Raw genomic sequence first — 20,243 nt, 5'->3', positions numbered from 1 at the left:
GGGTGCATGGAAACAACTCTGAAATTACACATCACCTGTGATACAAAGGGATATCTCTGTACGGAGAAAACATGTAGAGCTTCTTCATGAATTGGGTAAGTGTGTAGTGCTAGGGAGGGCAACAGATTATTTTTCCCTTAATATTTTGTTACAGGAATTCTATTTCCCTCCATGTATAGTCCCTTTCGCCCAAAAGTGCTGGTTTTTATGGACTCCTAAATTGCAAAGAGTTTACAGAAGTAGCTGAGACTCTCGAACGTGATTTTTTTTTTTTTCTTTTTAATCTCAACAAAGTTAGGGCAGGGTTGGTAGCCAGTCTCTTACCATGCCTCTGGCCTTAAGCTTCCCATCTGATTTGTACACCTGCCATCTGTAATGGCTCTTTGACCAGTGATGACTTGTCACGGGAACCCTGTCTGCTTCAGTGCAGTCTTTCTAGAACTTCGGGCAGTAGGTGGCCCAGAGTAATTCCTCAGTGTGAATCAGCGTATTAATCCTTGAGGTTATTCCACCTTCCAGGGAGAAAAGCAAAAGTGACTTCTTATTACAGGTATTAAACCAGTGTATACATTGGTGGTGATCTTGGGCACATTATTCAGAGAGCTAATTTCCCGGCTGGTAAATAGGAAATCAGTTGTTCCTTTGTGTTAACGTTCTGTCCTAAATCGTTAAGTGGCTGCTTAATATATTCTGAAAGTGGGTCTTACGGGTTCAGTTTAAAAACCTGTTTAAGAAAAAACAAATATTTTAGTAATAGGAATTGAAGATTTATATGAAGTCATAGATTCTGGTATCTAGAGGCTGAGTAGTTAAATACGATTAATGCACACCTCCCATTAGGTCGATATTTTAAGAAAAAATTGCTAACAGGCAGTCTTGATACAAATACATCACAATTCTGGTTATCCAAAAAGCTGGTGTCTTATTGTGTAATTCCCCTGAAATTTTCAAAGGCTGGGATTTTTCTGTAGAACTTGAAAGCTTGTTCATGGAATCTCCCAGCCATACTCCAGAAACACCCAAGGATTCTTCATGAAAGTGTTGAAACAAAGACTGAAGGACTGATAAGGTTATGTGATTAGGGACATGAAGAACCTTCGTTTGAGCTCATCTGGAATGCTTTTCTGAAGTAAAAGACAGACTACATAGTCCTTGATCTTAGTGACTTGGGTAGTTTTCATTTTGGAGAAGGAAAACTGCTGAAGTCTGTGGTTCAACTTGCAGGCATTACAGGTGTGGACCCACGGGAATGAGGATTCTGTCACCTGACTCTTGCGAGGGGTTCCTTGATGCTGCTTTCTCAAGTCGGGGTACTTGAGTCCCCAAACCAGAGCGTAGCACTCTGTGTTTGTGTGTGTGTGTGAGAGAGAGAGAGAGAGAGAGAAGGCTATGTAGTTCCGTAAAGGCTTATTAGGGGGGAATTACTGTCTTTTCAACTTGGCACTTCGATTGCCACTTTATTTGGTTTTGACTTGAAATATTTTGTGTGAATTTACTTACTCTGTCGTCCAGAAGCCCTTCTGTTTTCTATTTATTGAAGTTGCCTTTTTTTTTTTTTTTTTTTTAATTAAAAAGAACAGCTCGGGACTTTTCCTTCTCCTTAAAATCTTAGCAGATTCATTTGGTTCTCGCCATTTCAGTTTGCTTACACGGGAAGAGTGGTCGCTGTTTCCAGCCAACCCAGTTTACATAGCTGGCTTTCCGAGTTTTTATTGAAACCAAAATAAAACTTCAAAGAAACTGCCGAAGCTTGAGCCTCCCGTCTCTCCCTTTCAACTAACACCTACCAGTGTTTATCTTGGGAATAATTTGATGTTTATTTGCTGAAACGTGTAGTTAAGTGTTAATGGAGATGAATGTCAAGCTTCAGAACGGTGTGCCGAAACCTTTAATATTCTGTGTTGAACATTTGATGCTCTGTGGTCAGGGGTTTCTGCGGATCCCATGAAAACGAGAAGGAAAAAGGGTTGCCTGCCCCCGACGTGGGCTCCACTGGACGTGCTGGAGGGTGGCCACAGGCCTTATATCATTGGACCTTGGCACACCTTTTCCTTTTCATCCCCTGCTGTGTCTCTGACTGCCTCACGCCACCTCTGGTTTGTCACCTTGTTTTCTAGCACCAGGAACTGTTCGTAATTTCTGGTAAATACTGAAGTGTGACATAAGCGGTATTGCTGTTGAAACATGACTCAGTATGAATTGCATTTAAATATTGTTGTGACAGTGACTTTTCAAAGAATACGTGGAAATTTCTGTTTGAGTGTAAACTGTTAATCACCTGCTTTCTGCTCAAGTTTGGTAATCTTTGGTGTCTTTTAAGTCTCTTTCCACCCTAGTGAGGAGTGTCCAGGTCTGATAAATGCCTAGGGAAGGAGGATTGCTTTAGTGCTTGCTCATTTTACCCATATTGGAAGCCAGTGGAGTTGGCTTTATCTAACAGTATGTAAACGAGTTGACAGATAGAACCATCCATCACCTTCTTACCTGGATAATCTGTCAACACGTGACAATACTGCACATGGCCTTTAGCTCCTCCTAGAAAGAAATACAGCATATATGAAAAGGCCTCTCATTCCCTTTTTTAAAAATAATTTTTTAAAAAGATTTTTCATTTATTTATTTGACAGAGATCACAATTAGGCAGAGAGGCAGGCAGAGAGAGATGAAGGGAGAGAGAGGAGGAAGCAGGCTCCTCGCTCAGCAACGGGCCCGATGCGGGGCTTGATCCCAGGATCCCGGGATCATGACGTGAGCCAAAGACAGAGGCCCACTGAGCCACCCAGGCACCCCAGTGTTTTTTTTGTTTTTTGTTTTTTCCGCTTGATAAACCATTTGTGAAGCCACCAAATTCAGAGTTTGAATACATGGGTTAGTGTTGGTACATGTGACAGAAGACCATATGTTTGGTGGTGATGGTTGACCTCACACTCATCCTGGGGTGAGGCCTCAGTGTCCCAAGGATGTGTTTAGATAGCCCGGGCTGTCGATCCAAATTACAGCTTCCTCTGTCTCTCTTCCAAGGACTGGCAAAACAAGGCTGTTTCTCATTAGGGCCCATCTAGGATTTCAGATATGTGCGGCATATGTGCATCTCATAATGTCCTCTCACGCTTGAAAATCCAGGCTCTAGTTTGTGAGGCAAAGCTCTTCTAGTCTGGCTCCCCCCCCCCCCCCCCAGTCTGTGAATTTGTACTTATTCGAAGTCCCTTTTACCGCTGACTACTGTGATGGTGGCGGAGTCTTCGGAAATGTCACTCCCGTGGTGTGCTGGTGGTTACCTTTCTTCCTTCAGTCTGTAGTCTGTAGTCGGAACTGTTAATAGAGATGTAATTTCACAGACTGCTAAATAAAAAGCCTGGATTATTGTGATTTCGACTCTAAGCTGACAGCGTAAAACCTTCATCACAGGGAAGACAAAAAACTGCGGAGATTGATTTTGTTTTTTAATAGTATTTTACAGCATTTTATAATCTCTTTTAATGGCAATATAACAGAATAAAACCTTTTGGTCAACTGAACACAGGCTTGCCATGTGCCATCCAGGCAGTGTTCCAAGCTTTACAAAGACTGACATGCTAAGGAAAAGTCACCTGATGAAGTAGGTGCTGTTACCCATTGCGCAGATGATGAAATTTTGACACAGAGAAGGAAGAAAGAGTATATGCAGCCAGTGTGACTTCGCCCTTCGTGGCCCACTCTCCATGCTAGTAATTGGCGGGAGCACTCCCATTCAGCAGGAAGACTGACTTTGTTGCTTCTAATTTGGGTAACTTTTACTCTTTAAGTGCTGTCCATGTTGTGCGGTTATTGAAAATGAACTAGATTCCTAAGCTCGCATAGATCCTGCCCGGCAGCTGGAGCAGAGCCAGTGCCCGTGGCCTGCCTTCTGCATGAGATTCCCTGAGAGCCGCTGGTGTCCCAGACAGCTCCTCCCCTGGTCCCTCCACCTGGGTGATGAAGGGGTGTGTCGTGGTCCATTTACCTGGACTTAAATCCTCAGGTCACACCTTATTTGTGTGAACGTCGTCAGCTCAGGCCATTGCCTCCAACCATCTTACCTTGGGTTACTTCTGTGTCTCATTTGACGTGAAAGAGGTCTAATTGGGTTTGCATTCTTAGCAGAGAGATGCTTACACTGTACACCGTGAACAGGGTTCAAGATTTCTAATTGATATTTTAGGTTCTCAAATAGTAGAAGATAAGTTTCCATGTTATGGGAATCTGCATATTAAATATTTCCAGTATATACTCCCCTGATAAGAAATCTGTACATTACATATTCCCAGGGTCTGGAGGACAGAATGGTAAAAGGAAAGGTTAGTCCAGCACTGTGTGGGGGGGTGTGTTTGTGTTTAACATTTAACACATGCTAGTGTAATTGGATTTATGCTTGGGAGTGAGCTGCTTTAACTTCCACTGAATTTTATATTCCCGTCACTATTGTTTGCTTTGCTCTGTGTGTACAGGTAAAAATTGTACTGACCCTTAAACATGAATAGAATTTAAGAGTGTTCTCCAGTGTCGGGAAGACACAGTCTGGCTTAGTAATTTGTCATCTGTGACCATCTGGGGACCTGTGTTGTAGTTGGTAACTCCTGCCAAGCTGGGGTCCAACATTGAATTCTAGGGGGGTGTCCCCTCAACCCACATTTTAGGGAAGAGGGAACTCGTGATAGAGGACTCTGAGTTAACCACGCATGCACTGCTGTTGCATGTACTGTCAGATACTAAAGTGATGTTGTAACCCAAGTAGGACTTGATAGAGACATATTATTGAATATGTATTTGCATTGATGTGCATTGAAGATACTATAATGACAGTTTTTTTAAAAGGTAGTTAAATGTCATTGTTGAAGTAAGACATTTCCCCCTGTAGTGGCTATCAAATAAATTACATTAAATTGTTTCCTTATTTAACATTAATAGTATTAAAATTATTTTTAAATTAAAATGGAATTTAAAAAGAAAACAATTTTTTTGCGCTCTCATTTTGACAGTGGGGAGTGTATTTATCATTGTTCCGTGGAGCTATTCCATTAACACTGTTTGATTTCACTATTATATTCAAACTGTTAATACACATTGTATAAGTGATAAGTGTAAATACTGAATACGTATTTTATATATAAATCTGTACAAATCTAAATTCTGAGATGAATGAGAAATAAATCGTATAATTTTATAGACTTTTAGAAATTACTAGGCTCTGCATAGAAAGTTACATAATTCTTTTCCCCCTTCTAGGCAGACTGTCTCCTTAAATTAGGAAAATACAGAGAAAACTTGGCTGAGGTGAGAAAAGACAAAAAATAAAGGGGTAAGGGAGGGAAGAAGAGACCAGGAGAGAAAGAAGGAATTGAGATCATGGGGAATAAATTCATCGTGTGGGACAACTCAGCTGGTATCAGGATGGATCCTTTGGAAGCATCCGGATTAGAACGATGTACGTGAGACACGTACATCAGCTTGTGTTTGCTTTCTTAGAGTTGGTACATAAAACTGGGAAATGTGGTGAATTACTGGTAAGTTGAATAGTATGGATGAAACGTGTGGATAGAGGAAAAAAAAATGTCAAGAAGAGTCTAGAAAGGGATTAGATGTTTTCTAGAATCTTTCTAGAATTTTTGGAGATAGCTTCATAGTAGAGCTTCATCATACTCAGAAGCGTTTGAAGGATGGGACCTCTGGGTGGCTCACTGGGTTGAGGCTCTGACTCTTGGTTTCGGCTCAGGTCGTGATCTCAGGGTCCTGGGATCCACCCACGTATATTGGGTCCCACACCCAGTGGGGAGTCTGCTCGACCTCTCTCTCCCCCTCTCCTCTTGCCCCTCTGCCTGCTTGTGCTGTCTGTCTTTCTCTCTCAACTAAATAAAATACGTCTGGGGGGGGGGGGAGTATTTGGAAGAGGTCTTGCAGCCAGATAACATTGCCCCAACTTGTCCCCGCTTTGAGGATGGGCTTAGCCTCTTCAGAGGACGGTCTGAGCTCAATCAACGAGAACAGAACCCTTCCCATAAAAGACCTTTGGGAAAGGTAGAAATTCTAGATCACAGTGGCCATGACAACCCTGGAAACGAGGTTGAAAACTGAACCCCGTGAGGGCAATGGGGAGCCAGTGCACCCGTATTTCATTGACGTGTGCATACTAACAGAGCAGCACGGGGACCCCCCTACCCCCAGCGCAGTGTGGTGACTCGGCTGGGGGAGAAAACCCCCCCGAACCAGGACTAAACTGCATGCAGGCTGGTGAGCGTGAGGCGGATTTTTAGTTTCGGAATGGGATTCTGGTGGTTATTTCAACTATTGCTATTTAATTTAATTTGAATTCCTTTAAGCACAGCTTACTCTTAAAGAAACGGTACGATGCTTTGGGTCAACTCACATTTCTGTAACTAGACATGGGTGTGTGAGGCTGTTTGTAACTTAACAGGAATGTGAAAGAGGGGTTTCCTTCCCTAATTGCCTTTTTCCACAATTTACTTTACAAACTCTTCCATACAAGACTTTTACCCAAATTGCGTTTTGCTCCCCAGCCCTGAGTCTCTGGGGATCTGAGCTCTGGCAGCAACCATTAGCAGAGAAGGACTAAGCGTCTATCAGTCATCCTGTCTCACCTTATAAAAGTCATTTCAGTTTCTGAGTGTTGGATTCTTACTTGGATTGAAGTTCTAAATGCAGATCTGAGAGGCCTTTGATTTGCAGCCTCATAGACTGAGAAGGGTTCCACAGGTGCCCCAAAGGATGTGGATTCTGACTTCCTGCATAGAAGTAAGTTCTAGTGATGTTTTCGTTGGTGCAGGGGATTGAAAAACATAAATGTTACTCTGTCGTCATTCAGCTGGAAGAAGTCGTTGAATACCAGACCGCCCACTGGGTGGATGTTCCGTGTGCTCTGATCTCCACGGTGTAACCCTTATCATCGGGAGTGCTCCTTCAAAAGGTGGGCATGGTTGGGAGTCAACTTTGATGTGGCCTATAAAGTTCCCCGCCCAGCACTTAAGCTGGCCTTTGATGGGATAACTCCTCAGTTAATTTTAAGAAATTGTACCTCTTCCAATGTAAGACAGTGGCTGGAATTAAGTATGTGAGAATGGCTCGCCCAGTCCTCGGCCCGTCATATGTCCCAGACTTAACTTAAAAGAATTGGTGGACTTTGTGTTATGAGAATCAGGGGATAAGTGTACAGTAGAGGATTTGGAAAATATTTAGCATTTTTATGGTCTCTTTAACAGTGGCCCACTGTTTTCCTGGGGGGGAAGGCATTAGTGATCAGAGAAATCAGGAATCTCTGCATCTGGGCCACCACGGGGCTTTCTTGGCCATGGACTGGGCAGTACCCCAGGGTCATGAGTCTTACTTTGTCTTGTTCCTCAGTTACTTAGGACTTTGTTTCAGTTCAAATAGGTCTGAGATATCCCAGACCTGGGATAGTGAACAGATGGTTTCATGCTAGTCAACATTCTGGTAAATACGGAGCACATGATTGGCTCAGTTGGTAGAGCACGTGATCTTGATCCTGGGGTCTTGCGTTCAAGCACCGCACTGGGTGTTGAGCTCACTAAAATAAACAGGTATATGTGTAAAAATAAAAAATACTCTGGTAAATAAATTTTAGATGGTTATCTGTAGTCATCTTGTTGGAATTCTCTTCAACTGTAAATGGCAATAGTGTCTCTCTGGCACACACTTCGATTTGGCCGCTGTTTGTAAACTGTTGTGATGGAAAGACAAGTTCCTGTTTGATGTTTGGTACCTGGAGAAATTGACCAACAATTAGTAAGGTCCGTTGGGACCTTACTAATCTGCTGATCCTGAAGTGAAAACGATCATACCATACTTTCTTTTTATTTTTTTTTTTTAAAGGTTATTTTTTGGCTCCTGGGTGGCTCAGTGGGTTAAAGCCTCTGTCTTCAGTTCAGATCATGATTTTAGGGTCCTGGGATCAAGCCCCACATCAGGCTCTCTGCTCCACGGGGAGCCTCCTTCCTCCTTTCTCTCTCTCTGCCTCCTTGTGATCTCTGTCTGTCAAATAAATAAGATCTTTTAAAAAAAGAAGTTATTTTTTATCACGGGCGTTTGCTCTGTATGATGGATAAGGCAAAATTTTGAATTTCAGTGCACGTGTGATGTTAATTCTAGGTTGACTGCGCTGTGTACATTTCAGTGGTGGCAGGGTGAGGGGGTCCTTTCACCAGAATAACTCAAAAAGTACCTCCAGCTCTCGTTGGACAGTACTCTGGGCAGTGGTGGTGGTTCGTAATCATTACCAGAAGGACAGCGCAGGGTGTCTTCTATGACGGAATCTTCTCATTGTGTACACCTGAGGATTTGTAAAACCAGGTTCAGACTCTGACCAGTTTCAGTCACTGAGGGGTTCTTGCAAACTCAAGTTCCACTGTACGTGTCAGTTTCCTTCTGCCGAGAGGATAGCGCGGAGCCTTAAAGCAAGCACGTTTATGGTTGCCCACATTAAACAAGAGGACCCTGGAAGACTAACGTCTGGATAAAAAGACGTGCAACATGGGGGCTTAAGTGGGTAGGAGAAGAATCAATGAAACAAGATGGGATTGGGAGGGAGACAAACCATAAGTGACTCTTAATCTCACAAAACAAACTGAGGGCTGCTGGGGGGAGGGGGTTTGGGAGAAGGGGGTGGGATTATGGACATGGGGGAGGGCATGTGCTTTGGTGAGTGCTGTGAAGTGTGTAAACCTGGTGATTCACAGACCTGTACCCCTGGGGATAAAAATATATGTTTATAAAAAATAAAAAATTAAAAAAAAAATACGTGCCACATCACAGCTGTATCTTAAAGCTCTTAAAGTTCTTTTTCCTATTGTTGTTCCTTGATTACCTTTTTTCTAGCCCCAAACCACCATTCCACAAATCTGAACATCTCTTAATTATGGAGGCCTTTTACCACATTATATTAAACTTTAAAAAATTCACATCTCAGATTAAATTTATTTTGCAATAACGATAGATCTGTATGTGTTGATATGTAGAAGCTCGATGGCATCACTGTTACTGTAAACATTTGTCTTAGCCCTTCCAGACAGCTCTGGAGTCAGTGGCTTAAGCAGTAAATGCTAATTTCACTCAGCTTTGAGGCTGGGGTTTCGAGGATCAAGGCACCGACAGATTCGGGGTCTGGTGGGAGCTCTCTCCCTGGTTGATTGAGGACTCTGTTCTTGCCCTCAGCTCATGGGGTGGAGGGGGCAGATGCTCTTTGGATCTGTCTGAGAAGATCACTGATCTCATCCATCAGGGCTCCCCCCCCCCCGCCCCCATGACCTAACACCCACCTCCCAGAGGCCTCCCTCCAAATACCATTACACTGGGGATTAGGTTTCAACATAAGAGCTTGGTGGGGGAGCATTCAATCTGTGGCCACGCTTCAAGTCTGGAGTCCTTCTCTTTATATTTTGGACGCCCTGCTTTATTTCTTCGAGATCTCAAAACTCAGATTTTACAGGACCCTTGAGAGCTGACACTCTTGCCCCATGCCTGTGGGGCCCCACGATGCAGGAGACTTCCCTATTGCTGGCCTGGACCCGCCTCACCTCTTGGGGGGTGGGTTTGACCTTGCAAGCCAAGGTGTCAGATGTCAGACTCGCACAGCCTTGTTTTTCAGCCAGAAGAGAATTCGAAGGTAAGCAGCCATCTGCTCTTCCTGCATGTAACTGCAGGTCCAGAGTTGACCTCCTTGCGTTGCAACGTTCAGGGTCTTCTGTTCACTCCTGAGCTATGCAGCAAGCAGAAGTCTAGATAGATGTGATTCACTGACATGGAATTTGCAAAGCCAGATCATTACCAGAGGCTTCTTCAGTCTCTTCTGTCAGTGGTAAGGCAGTTCCATCATCTTTTTTTTCAAGCCCTACTTAAAATCACTGGTGACACACAGTTTTAAGCCTTCAGTGTCGACTCTCTCGTGTTTTGTGTAAATGGCTCTTTTTTTTCACGTACTAACATTTCTCTATCTTTGCCTGCTTTGCACCTTGCTCTTTTGTTAATTTTCTTAAAACTGACAATCACATCTCTCTCTCTCTCTTTTTGGACCATCCCTAAGGCTTTTCATTTGAATGTGTTTTGAGGGTTCCATTTTGCTTTTATTTACTGCTAAAACTCTTGCTAGTGCTTTTTGCTCCATCCGTAGAAAAATAGGCCCATGTCAATTTGATGTTTGTTCCACTTGTCTAAAATGTTACTTTATTCTTCGTAACAACTGCATTTTATAGGACATGTATTCTTCAATGAATATGTCTACTTTGTGACATTAGCTGCATTGCCCTTACAGTAAGTATTAAAAATCACCCTGATTTTTGTTACTATTTATTTTGCATGACGAGTAATATTCTTTGTGGTGAATTCATTCAGATTTGGTATTTTCAGGTGATACCATGTTCTGACCACCAATTGTTGAGAAGTGCATGTGTTGGAAAGATGGTCAGGTGGGGAAGGAGCCCTCCTATGAATAATTCTATTGCCAAATGTGTTGAGATATTTTAACCTGAATTTTTGGTGCTTAAAGAGTGGTTTTGAGAAATTTAACACTGGTAGAATTAGATTTTTTTTTTTTTTTTTTTTTTTTTTTTGCATAGAGCGGAAGTTTTTAAGTTATAATGGCTAAAATGGCAGAGAAGTTTAATTCTCTTTTACATAAAATTCCAAAGATGGGCAGCAGGGTTCATGTGGCAGTTCACTGGGTACCGGGCTCCTGTCTCTCAGCTTTCACTCTGTATGTTGACTTCTGCCCTCATGGTTCAAAATGACTGCTGGAATGCTGAGCTCTCTTTTCCTCAGAAGTACCTATTAACACTTGAGATTGTCTTTTGTTTCCCAGCACTTAGTAGTGGAGTCATGAACCTATTTAAGTAAAAGAAAGACATAGTCAGTTGGAAAACTTGGTGGGGCAGGTTGGTCCACAAAACCCCCATATTTCTGCCTGCACAGTGGGGCAGATGGTGGTTCTACTCTTGGATAGGGAACGCAGGAAAAGGAGTAGGTTCAGGCATGTGGGAAAGTTGATGATAAGCTCACTTGGGGGAAATCTTGAGTTTGAGGTACCCAGGGATGTCCATGTTGGGTCGTTGGTATACCACAGCATGGCGGAGTTTGTGGCTCAGGAAAGAACAGTGGGTAAGCGATCGACACAAGACGGAAGAACCCCCAGTATCCCTGAAGGCTCTTGAGGCTGTGCAAGTGGGTGAATCTCTCAGGAAAAGCAAGAGAGATGAAGTGATGAGCACCAAGGGTGATGCCTCCGTGAATCTTTGAAGGAAGTCATGGACAGAAAAGAGAAGGTTGAGGCCTGAAGATGAGAAGGACCCGTCTGCAGAGGGAAGCTGTAGCTGTGTTTTTCTTTTTTACTATTTTTTAGAGGGGCGGGGAGGAGCAGAGGGAGAGGGATAGAAAGAATCTTAAGCAGACTCCACACCCAGCGTGGAGCCCAACTTGGGGCTCGTTCTCACAACCCTGAGATCACGACCCTGTGCTGAAATCAAATGCTTAATCAACTGAGCCACCCAGGTGTCCCAATGGCTGTGGGTGGTTTTTTTTTTTTGTTTTTTTTTAGCTTCACTTTCACCATTGGACTATTGTTTGATTCTATGGAAGCATCAAAAGACAAGCATTAACTTCAGAGAAGGTTAGGTATGATCTAATTTTATAAAGGGCTCCACCACAAGACCACGCTGTCTGTTCAAGAAGAGCACTGAAGTCTTTGTTGTCTCATTTAATTATTAATAGATCTTCTCTCAATAAATCTTCCCTCGCAGGAAGGTATTATTATCCCCATTTTATGCATCTGAAAACCAGGCATACACAGGTTAGGCAGCCGTCTCTTTGCCGTGCACAAGAAAGGGATGGTACTGAGGGGTTGGAAACCAAGCACGTTCTTTGATTCTGGTCAGGATTTTGTGCTTCAGTCCCATGCATGCCTCCTGAGGGGTTCGATGACCTGTCAGGAGTTTTTGACCTGGAAAGTGCTGTGTTGGTAACTACAAACTAAGTTTCTTTGCTCTCAGTGTTCAGAATACACAAAGTGATGAGAATTAAAAAAAAAAAAAAAAAAAAAAGAAAGAAAAGAAAAACAAAAAAGAAGGTGACTATGTTGATGACGATGATGGTCTTGTTTCCCAATCTTAAAACATTCCCCTGTGACCATCTTCTTTACTGATAATGTTACTGCAAACCAAAAGGAGCGTGATTGATCTTTGCAGCACCTTTTAGACTTCAATCGCATCCTCATCTGATAGTAAAACTGAGTCACTGGTCACTTGTGTTTGTCTTAGACTAGACAGGGGTGCCTGGGTGGCTCAATCCATTAAGTGTCTGCCTTTGGCTCAGGTCATGATCTCGGGGTCCTGGGATCGAGCCCCACATCTGGCTCCATGCTCAGCAGGGACCTGCAAACTTTTCCTCAAAGGACCAGATAGCAAATGTTTTAGGCTCTGCCAGCCATGCAATTTCTGTCAGATCTACTCAGGCCCGTTTGTGCAGGATGAAAACAGCTCAGTGTGTAAATGAACGGTCATGGCTGTGTTCTAATTAAACCTTATTTTCAGCAACAAGCAGGCGACCTAGTTTGCCGACTCCTGCTCTAGAAGAATGCTTAACTTCTACAATTTCTGCTGTTAATCCTGCAACTAAAATCATTCGACAAAACTGTGGAAATAGTGAATTACTTTTTCTTATTTCTAGAACTCAAAAAATACTTAGCTAGGTTTGTTTTTTAAATTGACTTTAGCTCTGTAGTGATCTTTTGTTAAGTGTAATGCCAGTAATTCTGGGAGAACAGATGCAAAGTAGGAATTTGGAGTTCCCGTCATACATATTCTCTGTTTTATTTTCTCCTGTGTACTCTGGACAGATTTCTGAGTTACCAGAGTCCTTCTGAAACACTCAAAGTAGTCTACATCTTTCAAGTCAACCCCTAAATCACGTAGACACTTGATCACCCAACTGAGACTTGAGTTGCTCTGATCACCATCAGTCTGCACCCCAACACCTGTGGTGTTAAAGACTGGAGAAGGGGAGGCTTGGATACTCACACTATTGGCAAATTTTCATCCTTTTATTCCCCACCGATCAGAAGACCACTAGTGCATTCAGGAGGCTTCAAAGAACAGAAAAATTCTTCAACAGTAGTTCATCTGGTGTTTTTTGGTTTGTGTTATGCAGATGTCCACACCTATCTTGGAAAAGCATTGTAAAGTGAATTCGCATATTACAATGTGTTCCAGTTGCAGCCCTTTGATTTGTACCATTGTTGAGAGTTTTTAGTAATTGAACTAGACTAGATTTTTAGGGGAAATACCTTTTTTCATAAAAGAACAACTAAGAGGACATTAGCATTTTTTATGCAGATTAGTGCTGATTATGAAGAATGAGCATAATGAATTTGTAAAGAATCATAAGCAGATTCTCTGTTCTTTTCAGCTGTTAGTTCTCATTTGTTTGTAATAGAGAAAGCAGATTTTTGTTAAAATAATTCTAGTTCACCTTTTGGGTTCCTTTAAAAGCGCCCTGCCCCTCCCAGGCAAGCTGCATGCATTGCAGTAATACAGGATGGCATCTTTTTTCTTTTTTTTAAGATTTTATTTGTTTTTATTGGAAAGAGAGGACTCGAGTGAGCTGGGGGAAGAGCAGAAAGAGGGAATCTCAAGCAGACTCCCTGCTGAGCTGGGAACCTGACACGGGGCTCGATCCCAGGACCCTGAGATCATGACCTGAGCTGAAATCAAGAGTCAAGAGTTGGGCTCTTACCAGACTGAACCACCCAGGTGGCCCACAACAGGATGGCACCTTTAACCCACATACCCTCTCGTGGCCTGTGAGTGCTAGTAGCTGTGTGACCTTTGGCTGTCCTCCTGACTTAGTGGAAATAAAATATTTTCTCCTTGTGCAAAAAGGTCTCGAAGTTCGAGTGACTGGAGGAGCTGGAGCTTGGATTTGGGAATCTGAAGAGTCTCTGATAATCACGCATGATGGTCAAGTCTTGCTAATTCTAAGTCAAAAGACTCCATTTTGCCTGGCTTAGAGAATGATTGGGATTTTAGCATCATCTACTTTCAGAGTTACTTTATGAGGGGAATAAACCTGTGAGTAAGGAGAAGGAAGTCATTCCGATAAAAGCTGCTACATTTGTAGTGAATCTGTACTCAGTCAAGATAGTCAAGAACTCAGTGACAGTTTTGAAGACCTACATTTATTTCTCTTTTAATTTGTTGAAGAATTGCAAATCCCATACTTGGGTTGTCACAAAGTATGAGTCATGTAATCTAGGATAATGAATTTTTACTGTACGTCATGCATGGCACTGATTCCTAAGACATTTTAGGCTTACAGTAGATAAGAGGTCCGGTGTAAAGGTGGAGAGAATAAATCTTAAAGCACCAACTCTGCTGGATGTCTGTATTTCGAATTTGCCAGCTTGGCCATTTTGTTTCAGTTGATGCTAAAAAAAAGTAACAGTGTTCTGAGAACTGATGTTGGATGCTCCCTCTTTTATGGGCAGTCTGAGGTCACGTTAATTCACACTCTGCATCTTTTGTGGCCTTCCAGCTGACTAAAGGTATAGCTTTGATTTTCCATGATAATTTATTCTCACCTTTTATTTATATATTTAATATTTTGGACCCATTGTTCAAACATGTAAATAGTTTCGGACCTGTAGATTTTTTCTCTATTGGCATTTGTTGTATTGATGTCTTACATGTCTCAGATTTTAAAGAAGATTTAGCTCAGTCCCTTTGTTTTACAGAAGAATGTAGGTCCAGAGATGCGTGGGACAGGTGTCTCTAGTCACTGGGGTTAGAAGGGGCTGTCCTAATGAGTATTCTCTTTCCCTTTGATTCAACTTAATCTATTTTAGGTCTCATGTTCATGACATTGTAAAATAATCTGTCCACTTAATACTACAGTTAAGTATGCTACGATTTTCTCCATTAAAACCAACTCATGAGTCGCTTCCAAGGGAAGCTTCCAAGCTTTTCTTCTATATTCTCCTCACATCTAAGAGTCCTAGGGAACCTGTGGTACTGTGCATATCTAAGGCTGCCTCCTGTTTTGAAATCTCTTCCCCCAGTCTCTTACCCCACACTGATGCCTAGTGTCAATCAGGAAATGTTGCAATTTGTAACCCACTTCTCGGAATTGTGTTACAGGGTGGGAAGTTGTGGGGATGCAAGGTTGGTGGTGGGAATGAGGAGTGGAAGTCTCAGTCTTTTCTGAGGCCAAGTTTTGTTAGCTTGGATCAATCAGATAGATTTTTTTTGTCACTTTAAGTAATGTCTTCTCTGTCGCTTCTGCCTTCTGTTTTAAATGGACTATATGTTTGCCTTTGACTTGTTTACTAAGACAGTACACCTCTCCTCAAACACATCTGTCAAAACTTCAGGATTACTTAACACTCACTCTATCACCATTTAGCAATGTCCTCCAGACCGGAGTAGGTTTGTAGACTGGGAACTAGAGGTACCCCACATAGGAGACAAGGGTTGAGTGCATAGGATGGATCCTTCGTCTGTATCAGAAGGAATTCGTACCTGTTTGAGTGAATCCTCAGGTCTCCGGGATCAGCATGACTTCCTGCCCTTGCCTTTAGCACCCCATGTTAGCCGCGCTCACCTTGTTCCACATCTCCGGGCACTACAAATTTGAAAGGCATCCCTAAAAGAGCCCAGAGAGCCTCGTTAGCAGATATGTGGGCCACTGCCTATGCATTTTCTACTCTAACTCTGCAAAATAATTGACTTTTAATTTTAGTGTACTTGCTAAAATTGTTTAAAACCATGCTGTCAGAATCCAGCCCTCAGGTTAGCATTTCACCTTTGGCCACTTTTAAGAGGCGTTTTTTCCTGCAATGTGGGTTAGCGAGACCTCTGGGAACTCGGAGTCAACCTAGGACTGTGCCTGGGTGTTTGTGGTGGTTCTGAAACAAATGGGAAAGTGGATTTGAGTGCTCAATACGGTCTTATCCAGTCCACACTTGATTATTGCACATTTGTACAAAGGTCTAAAGTTACAGACCTAAGGGTTATAATCATAGTCACTAATATCAAAAATGAAATAACCAAGCCTTGGGGAATTAAAAAAATGGCTTAATATAAGCAGCTTGTAGTGGCCATTGATGTGAGATTTTGGAGTCTGGGAGTGAACCGTGAAGAGAGAATTCTTGAGACATCTTCGGTGCATAAAAGGTGATTTTAATTAAAGCACGGAGACCGGCCCTGTGGGCATAAAAAGTTGCACTGGCATTGGAAGGAGGGACTGATGATATGCTTGCCAGTTGGGAGGGGGTTACGGATAGCATAGGTCTCTAAGGAATTGGGAAGCAAGGTTTCTAGGACCTTGAGGGGTCATGTAGTTACGTCTAGTAAAACCCGAATCCTGAGACCTTTAAGATGTATGGAAGATGTGAGCTGTGTGTTTGGAGGGTGATTGCTAACATGGGTCTTGTGCGTGTGGGGAAGGAGATAAAGGAATTTTCCAAGGGGATTTTTGTATGTTAAAGGAGACTTACAGGATCCTGGATATTGGGCCCTTTAGCAGAGTGCTGACACGGAGGCCATTGAGTTGCTGGGGGAAGGTCAGTCACACTCTGCCTGTCCAAGCCTCGGCAAGGCTGTAAATTGGAAGTTTCATTTTTTTCTGTATTTTACCTTGTCTTCACATCAGCCATCATGAGATTCAAACCCAAGTTGAACACATGTTTAAAGATTCAAGTTCACAAAATCATGCAGTTAATGGTGTTCTTTCCGTTTCTGAGGGGAGTGATTGGGGTCAGTGTGTTGTGGCTTGGACACCCCGGGAGGGGCTCTCCTGAGGCACTGATAAGGTGTTGGTTTTACGATAGCGTGTAGGGCTGGTATTTAGCATTTGGTCAGCAGACGAGTCCCTACGTGCTTTTGGCGTGGCTTGGAATGCAGTGCCTTCTTCCCTAGTGGCCCCCGAATTCCAAGGAAACCGCTCACGAATTTGGGCAGTCTGTTTCCTTGACTGGCTTTTTTCTAAGCCTGTGGGGGGGGGGGGGCTCGGGGTGGGGACAAGAAATGGCTGACTTCTTGCCTGAATTTTATGCTAAGATTCGGGAAGGGTATCTGGTAATTCTTCTACTTTGTGTTTGAGTAAATTATTTTGTAGCGGTGATGGAAAATAAAATATTCTAGGAGAAAGGTTTATTGATATTTCCATTTTAAAACTAAGACTGAACTCCAGACAGGTGAAATGGGCAGAACAGAGTATTGTGCGTGGCCCTTTGCCACAACCTGTCAACCTACCTAAAGCAAGTAAGATGGAAATACACATAGTTTGGAAAACACTCTTTCCCAAAGTTGCTGTAAAGCCCCTCTTGAGACATTTTTTTTTTCTTCTGGAACGTGTTCCCGTATATACTGGGCTCACTTAGTCATTTGGTGTTCCTAGTTGGCCTTCATCTTTTCTCAACACGAGGCATCTGTTCTTATCATTGTACGTTTTTGCACTTTTAGTAACATTTACTTGCTCTTAAAATCTACAGATTATGTAATGAGTATTTTAGGCTTTCACCTAGGATTTAAATGTTACACGGAAAGTGATTATTTGGACCGTAACTGAATCCATTTCCATGCGTTTGCCTGTTCTGAATGCAGTACTTTGATCCACCTGTGTTTTACTTCATCTTGAAATTCAAAGTTACCTATTCACAGAACTGAGAAATGGTTTTAGGCACAAAAATGTAAAGATCTGATTGGGTTCCTGCCGGGATTCACGAACCAGGCGGTTTCCCATCTAGCAAGTAGGGGGGTAGTTCCAAGGAATTGCACAAAATGAAGGCTTTCACAGGAAAGAGGGTGGGCAAGGACGGTATTAGCAAAAGAAAAGGATTGTTTCAGGCAAGGTCACCTTCCCTTAGCTTGGGGGAGAGGAGCTGCTCCTGTCCTGTGGATTACTTCATCTTCCTTCCAGCGTGGAGAGAGCCCATGTGACAGATGACCTCACTGGTGCTGATCAGAAAATTCCTGGCTGATGGGGTAACCCCGCATTTCTAGGGGAGGTTGAAACTGCAGTTAGCTTAGGTGTTCAGGCCTGGTTTGGGGACTTGGCCTAGCATAAGTGATGCCCTTTGGGCCCTGTGGTTTTCTTTTTAACAAGGTAAAAGAAGGTAAATGAAAATTTGCTGAACACCTACTGTGTGTCATGAACCAAACTGTACTCTGTCCTGCAAATACTTCGTTTAATGCTATGAACAACCTCCCCCACCCCCCCTTTTTTTAATCTTTCAAAGAGGAGGTTGAGTTTGCTGAGGCTAACGTCCTTGTCCAAGTTCACATAGCCGGCCTTGGCCTGCTGACCCGTTGCCCACGTTTCTCTGACAGAGGGTATCAGATTGGGGCTCAGGACTCCTGGGTGAGCCAGGAAAGTCCATTTGAAGTAAAAGAGAAAACCTGTTTTCTAAGGACAGAAAATGGATGCTTCTGAAAACAGGACCCTCTCCAAGGGAGGGCTGCAAACTTGAACCACAACTGAAGTCTGAGTTCTGTTAAGAAGGGAGTTGACAGAGCCCTCTGGCTACTGGAGTGTGTGTGTTCTTCCCCAGCCTGTGGCAGAAGTTGCTGGAGCCACAAAGGAGCCCCTGAGGTGTGGTGGAGGCCTAGGGGCTTCTCTGCAATGGATAAAACCCACCCTTGGGGCAGAAGCCTTGCCCTTCTCTTCGGGCTGCCTCCTCTGTGGCTGAACAGTGTCAAGGATGAAGGGGTTAGAGGAGGTGGGAGCAGGTGGCCGCCCGGGAGTTTCTGGGTGGGACGCTAAGTCCTGATTATTGTGACATAGTCCTGATTCTGATAGCACAGAAAACTCAGATGGCTCAGGATCCAGGAGACTTCCTTGGGGCTGATCCCACCCTGTTTTCTACACCCTTACCTCTAGGCTAGACCCTGCTAGGTAGGAGTCCTTAATCATGCTGGTCCTTGGGATTTTCGTGTTTCAGTTTATGCAGATGATGCAAAGCCTTCCGTGACTCAGTGTCAAAAGGTGCAGACCCCGTCTGTCTGTGTTGCTCAGTGAGTGGCCCTGGAGCCACGGGCTTCAGGTTTACCAGGTCAACTTGTAAAAAAAAGTTGATGCTTGGGATCCATAAGGGTCTGGAGATAAAACACCTAGGGGACACAGCTTGGGGTGTGTGTGTGGGGGGGGATATACTGCCATTTGGGGGGGCTACATTACAAAGCACATTAAATGTCACACTGTGTTGTTTAAACTCAACATTACAGGGATGCCTGGGTGGCTCAGTCGGTTAAGCATCAGCCTTTGCCTCCATTCATGATCCCAGGATTCTGGGATCCAGCCCTGCATTGGGCTCCTGAGTAGGGGAGCCTGCTTCTCCCTCTGCTTGTGCGTGCTTTCTCTTTCTCTCTCACAAATAAATAAATCAAATCTTAAAAATAAATTGACTCAGCATTGTAGTAGCCTCTTGAAACCCAGAGAATCTCGTTCATCTGTGCATGAATACATACGTTCTTAATTCCCCAAAGGTTTACTAAACCCTGATTTGTTTTGTGCTAAAGCCTAACATCAAGACAAAAAGCAAATTCTTTGTTAAAAAATCAAGGACGTGTATATAATACTTTAGAATGGTTTTCCTTGAAAATGATTAAAATATGAAATCACCTCAGAATTGGAAATACTACATTCTCTATTGGTGCCAGAACCAAAAGATACATTAAAATGTCAATATGTGGCCATTTTAAGCGGCCATAAAAAGTGTGAACCAGCCCTTTATGACTGGAGATAGAAAATCCTGGAAATAGAACTGCGGTTACTCCCTGAGGAGGTGCACCTCCTCCTTCCCTTGGCTACCAGTCAGTCTTTGTCCGGCAGGCTCCATTGAGTGAGTCTCTTATGGCTCCAAGCCCAGGATGGACTGTCTAGTTGACCAGTAGGCTGCAAAAATATCTCAACTTCTGGAAGCCTTTTTTGTTTGTTTGTTTTTTCCCCGCGCTTTATTTAATTCTCTCTTGAGAGTCTGAAATTAGTCCCAGCGATAGGACATATTACTTTCCCGGGTCTGTGGATGGGAGGAGTGGCTCAGGAGTGATCTTAGTTTGCATGTCCTGAGTTGGTTGTGGGTTCACTTACCAGCTTTATTGATCGAAAGAACAGGTGATTCCTATCAAGTCCAATGTTAGCATGCTGGAAATAGGGCTTTTGAAAGGACTGCTCGTTAAGTGCACATAAATAATGATACAAATCCGCAGCAGACG

General features: G+C 43.2%; 1 protein-coding gene and 1 long non-coding RNA gene across 2 annotated transcripts in view; both read left to right on the top strand.

Moving 5' to 3' along the window:
- BASP1 (brain abundant membrane attached signal protein 1) overlaps positions 1-20,243 on the top strand; it is a 54,648-nt gene that overhangs the window by 17,162 nt on the left and 17,243 nt on the right. The gene's annotated exons all lie outside the window — the stretch shown is intronic.
- The window catches only part of LOC309861322, a 168,424-nt gene continuing 158,983 nt past the window's right edge, over positions 10,803-20,243 (top strand). The window contains exons 1-2 of the long non-coding RNA XR_014309869.1: positions 10,803-10,916; positions 10,962-12,304. This is a non-coding gene — a long non-coding RNA (uncharacterized lncRNA). The remainder of the gene's footprint in view (positions 10,917-10,961; positions 12,305-20,243) is intronic.

Source organism: Mustela nivalis, assembly GCF_964662115.1.
Source record: "Mustela nivalis genome assembly, chromosome: 3".
Lineage (NCBI taxonomy): Eukaryota > Metazoa > Chordata > Mammalia > Carnivora > Mustelidae > Mustela > Mustela nivalis.
Note: the sequence above shows the minus strand (reverse complement) of the source record. Positions and strands in the feature narration are given on the sequence as shown.